This window comes from Balaenoptera musculus, chromosome 1 (assembly GCF_009873245.2).
Source record: "Balaenoptera musculus isolate JJ_BM4_2016_0621 chromosome 1, mBalMus1.pri.v3, whole genome shotgun sequence".
Classification (NCBI taxonomy): Eukaryota; Metazoa; Chordata; class Mammalia; order Artiodactyla; family Balaenopteridae; genus Balaenoptera; species Balaenoptera musculus.
This window is the reverse complement of record NC_045785.1, coordinates 59,197,443-59,203,442: the sequence shown is the minus strand read 5'-3', so window position 1 is coordinate 59,203,442 and position 6,000 is coordinate 59,197,443.

The following is a 6,000-nucleotide window of genomic DNA, read 5'->3' as shown; positions in this document are numbered from 1 at the left end:
CACATGGAGGCTAAACAATACGTTACTAAATAACCAAGAGATCATTGAAGAAATCAAAGAGGAAATAAAAAATATACCTAGAGACAAATGACAATGAAAACACGATGACCCAAAACCTATGGGATGCAACAAAAGCAGTTCTAAGAGGGAAGTTTATAGCTATACAAGCCTACCTCAAAAAACAAGAAAAATCTCAAGTAAACAATCTAACCTTACACCTAAAGAAACTAGAGAAAGAAGAACAAACAAAACCCAAAGTTAGCAGAAGGAAAGAAATCATAAAGATCAGAGCAGAAATAAATGAAATAGAAACAAAGAAAACAATAGCAAAGATCAACAAAACTAAAAGTTGGTTCTTTGAGAAGATAAACAAAACTGATAAGCCATTAGCCAGACTCATCAAGAAAAAGAGGGAGAGGACTCAAATCAATAAAATCAGAAATGAAAAAGGAGAAGTTACAACAGACACCGCAGAAATACAAAGCATCCTAAGAGACTACTACAAGCAACTCTATGCCAATAAAATGGACAACCTGGAAGAAATGGAAAAATTTTTAGAAAGGTATAACCTTCCAAGACAACCAGGAAGAAACAGAAAATATGAACAGACCAATCACAAGTAATGAAATTGAAACTGTGATTAAAAATCTTCCAACAAACAAAAGTCCAGGACCAGATGGCTTCACAGGTGAATTCTATCAAACATTTAGAGAAGAGCTAACACCCATCCTTCTCAAACTCTTCCAAAATATTGCAGAGGAAGGAACACTCCCAAACTCATTCTATGAGGACACCATCACCCTGATACCAAAACCAGACAAAGACACTACAAAAAAAGAAAATTACAGACCAATATCACTGATGAATATAGATGCAAAAATCCTCAACAAAATACTAGCAAACAGAATCCAACAACACATTAAAAGGATCATACACCACAATCAAGTGGGATTTATCCCAGGGATGCAAGGATTCTTCAATATACGCAAATCAATCAATGTGATACACCATATTAACAAATTGAAGAAGAAAAACCATATGATCATCTCAATAGATGCAAAAAAAGCTTTTGACAAAATTCAACACCATTTATGATAAAAACTCTCCAGAAAGTGGGCATAGAGGGAACCTACCTCAACATAATAAAGGCCATGTATGACAAACCCACAGCAAACATCATTCTCAATGGTGAAAAACTGAAAGCATTTCCTCTAAGATCAGGAACGAGACAAGGATGTCCACTCTCACCACTATTATTCAACATAGTTCTGGAAGTCCTAGCCACGGCAATCAGAGAAGAAAAAGAAATAAAAGGAATACAAATTGGAAAAGAAGAAGTAAAACTGTCACTGTTTGCGGATGACATGATACTATACATAGAGAATCCTAAAACTGCCACCAGAAAACTGCTAGAGCTAATTAATGAATATGGTAAAGTTGCAGGATACAAAATTAATGCACAGAAATCTCTTGCATTCCTATACACTAATGATGAAAAATCTGAAAGAGAAATTATGGAAACACTCCCATTTACCATTGCAACAAAAAGAATAAAATACCTAGGAATAAACCTACCTAGGGAGACAAAAGACCTGTATGCAGAAAACTATAAGACACTGATGAAAGAAATTAAAGATGATACCAACAGATGGAGAGATATACCATGTTCTTGGATTGGAAGAATCAACATTGTGAAAATGAGTATACTACCCAAAGCAATCTACAGATTCAATGCAATCCCTATCAAATTACCAATGGCATTTTTTATGGAGCTGGAACTAATCATCTTAAAATTTGTATGGAGACACAAAAGACCCCGAATAGCCAAAGCAGTCCTGAGGGACAAAAACGGAGCTGGAGGAATCAGACTCCCTGACTTCAGACTATACTACAAAGCTACAGTAATCAAGACAATATGGTACTGGCACAAAAACCGAAACATAGATCAATGGAACAAGATAGAAAGCCCAGAGATTAACCCACGCACCTATGGTCAACTAATCTATGACAAAGGAGGCAAAGATATACAATGGAGAAAAGACAGTCTCTTCAATAAGTGGTGCTGGGAAAACTGGACAGCTACATGTAAAAGAATGAAATTAGAATACTCCCTAACACCATACACAAAAATAAACTCAAAATGGATTAGAGACCTAAATATAAGACTGGACACTATAAAACTCTTAGAGGAAAACATAGGAAGAACACTCTATGACATAAATCACAGCAAGATCTTTTTTGATCCACCTCCTAGAGTAATGGAAATAAAAACAAAAATAGACAAATGGGACCTAATGAAACTTCAAAGCTTTTGCACAGCAAAGGAAACCATAAACAAGACAAAAAGACAACCCTCAGAATGGGAGAAAATATTTGCAAACGAATCAACGGACAAAGGATTAATCTCCAAAATATATAAACAGCTCATTCAGCTCAATATTAAAGAAACAAACAACCCAATCCAAAAATGGGCAGAAGACCTAAATAGACATTTCTCCAAAGAAGACATACAGACGGCCACAAAGCACATGAAAAGATGCTCAACATCACTAATTATTAGAGAAATGCAAATCAAAACTACAATGAGGTATCACCTCACTCCTGTTAGAATGGGCATCATCAGAAAATCTACAAACAACAAATGCTGGAGAGGGTGTGGAGAAAAGAGAACCCTCTTGAACTGTTGGTGGGAATGTAAATTGATACAGCCACTATGGAGAACAATATGGAGGTTCCTTAAAAAACTAAAAATAGAGTTACCATATGACCCAGCAATCCCACTACTGGGCATATACCCAGAGAAAACCGTAATTCAAAAAGACACATGCACCCGAATGTTCATTGCAGCACTATTTACAATAGCCAGGTCACGGAAGCAACCTAAATGCCCATCAACAGACGAATGGATAAAGAAGATGTGGTACATATATACAATGGAATATTACTCAGCCATAAAAAGGAACAAAATTGAGTCATTTGTTGAGAAGTGGATGGATCTAGAGACTGTCATACAGAGTGAAGTAAGTCAGAAAGAGAAAAACAAATATCGTATATTAATGCATGTATGTGGAACCTAGAAAAATGGTACAGATGAGCCGGTTTGCAGGGCAGAAGTTGAGACACAGATGTAGAGAATGGACATATGGACACCAAGGGGGGAAAACTGCGGTGGGGTGGGGATGGTGGAGTGCTGAATTGGGCGACTGGGATTGACATGTATACACTGATGTGTATAAAATTGATGCCTAATAAGAACCTGCAGTATAAAAAACAAACAAACAAAACAACTAATACTAAACTTTCATTGGGTTATTTATATGGAAATATGTTAATATAAATGTTTCAGACATTACATGAAATTTCTAAAAATCTTATATTTGTATTTGTATGGAAATATGTATGGAAATATGTTAATATAAATGTTTCAGACATTAAAATAAATAAATAAATAAATAAAAGTAAAAAAAAAAATTGTAGCAAGCAGACTGGGAAAGAAAAAACAGAAATCAGAGTGCCACTAAACTGACAGTGAGTTTTAACTTTTATTTTACTCTGGCATCCCGTGTCTGGACTCAATTCAGCCTGAAATTCAGAAATGGAATTTGGTCAAGAACAGCGAATGCCAAGAGAATTCCTGCAGTTCTGGCTCAAGAAATGAGAAAGGCGTCCCCTAACACTCAGAGAGAGAGCAAGAGCTCTATTTTTCTTCCTTTTTCTCCATTCTCTCATGCCCCAGATCCAAGCAAGCCAATGGTGGCTCAGTGACCACGGCAAAGGTGGCAATGAGAGGTATGGGAGCCTAAAACTCTAAGTGAAGGGAACTTTCATCTCCTGTAGATGAGCTGTGGTCCAAAGAGGGTAAGGCAACTCCTGCCCACCCACCCACCTTTGTCTTCTTGCTACTTTGCATCAAATGTCATATTTAGAATTCCTTCCTATGATAGAGTCATAGGAAGTATGAGAGTGGAGTAAATAAAGACATATTTCTGGCCAGAGGACCAAAAAGGGGAGCCCCAAGAAACAGGTAAGTACAGGAAATACTGCAGACTAAGGATTGTGGGAAAGTGACACCACAAATTCTTTATGAACTACAGTGCTCAACCCTAGCTACACATGTGCGTATTTCACCTTAAACAGCACACCAACAACTCTGAGAGGTGAATCAGGATTTAGACCACTGCCCAGATCCCATACTGGCCACTGTGAGTGGTACACACACAAAAAGGACCCTTTGCACTATAAAAACTTTGAAAACAGAACTGACCTTGAAACCACATTCTGCAGAAAGCTGGTTATAATTTGTGGTCTGAACCCAACTTGGCCAACTGCCAGCTAAAACAAAAATATCAATATTTTTCATAGGATTTAAACAAGACCCAGAGTCTCATAACATAATATTCAAAATGTCCTAGATATAACCCCAAATTACTTGGGGTTACCAAGAAATCTCTCACAGGGAAAGAAAATCAATAAATGCCAATGCTGTAATGGCAGATTCTGTAATTATCTGACAAGGATTTAAAACAATTTTTATAAAAACATTCCAACAAGGTCAAATACCTTGAAATAAATGGAATGGTAGAAAATCTTGAAATAAAACAGCAATTATAAAGAATCACCAAATGGTAATTTTAGAACTAAAAATACAATAACAAACTTAAAAACTTACTGAATGGGATCCATGGAGATGACAAAGGAAAAAGATTAGTGAATTTGAAGATAGAGCAATAGAAACTATGTAATCTGAAAAACAGAAAAATGATTGAAAAAATTAAATGGAACCTCAGGAAACTGTGGTACAATAATAAAAGGTCTGATATTTGTGTCATCTGAGTCCCAGAGTGGAGAAAGAGGACATTAATAAAACATATATATATTTTTTTTTTTTTGAAGAAATAATGGTTGAAAACTACCCAAATGTGCAGGGAAATGCACAAACCTGAAAGTTCAAGAAACTCAGTAAACCCAAACAGAATAAACACAAAAAAATCCATGCCCAGACTCATCATAATCAAACTGCTGAAAACTACAGACAAAGAAAATATCATGAAAGCAGCCAGAGAGAAATAATGCATTACGGATAGGGAAACATTTATTCAAATTAACAGCTGTCTCGTGGAGGCCAGAAGGAAATGGAACATTTAAAAAATGCTGAAAGAAAATAATTTTTAACCCAGAATTCCATATCCAGAGAAAATATCTTTTAGGAATGAAAGTAAAATAGACATAGTCTCAGATCAAGGTAAATAAACTAAGAGAATTTCTTGCCAGCAGATCTGTTCCAAAAGAATTGTTAAAGGAACTTCTTCAGACAGAAGAGAAATAATACCCAAAAGATGCCTGCAGCATTGAGAATGAAGAAAGAGCAACAGAAATGGTAAATATATGGGTAAACATAATAGACTATTCTTATCCCCTGTAGTTCTTTAAAATATATTTGATATTTGAAAGCAAGAATTGTAACACTGAGTTTTAAAATCTGTGTAGATATAATACATAAGATAGTTACAATACAAGGTGAGATAAAAACTATATGGTGGAAAAGTAAGTGGGTGCTTTATAAATGATAACCTATAGGAAGACAAAACTAAATATAAAGATTCCAAATGCAGTGTGACTGTCTACAGGAAAATGACTTCAAAAGTCAGAAGCAAGGTTAATCAGGAATAGATTGGGGAGTGGTATAATATGAAATCCTCAAACAGCATATAAGCATGCTCATGATCTTGACCCATCATGAGGACTGCTTACCTCTCCAGCTTCATCTCACTCTTCATTTCCTTGTACTATATACCCTAGTCATATAAAAATTATTTGCAATTCCCCAAATATTCCATACTAACAAACCTCCATGACTCTGTATAAGCTACTCCTTCTCATGAGACTTCCTTCATTCCTTTCTTCACCTGGCTAATTCCAATTTATTTGTCAAGATTAGCTCAGGTGTTTCCTTCTCACACAGGACCCAAAGTTAGGTTTCATGACTTTCCTATGCAGTCC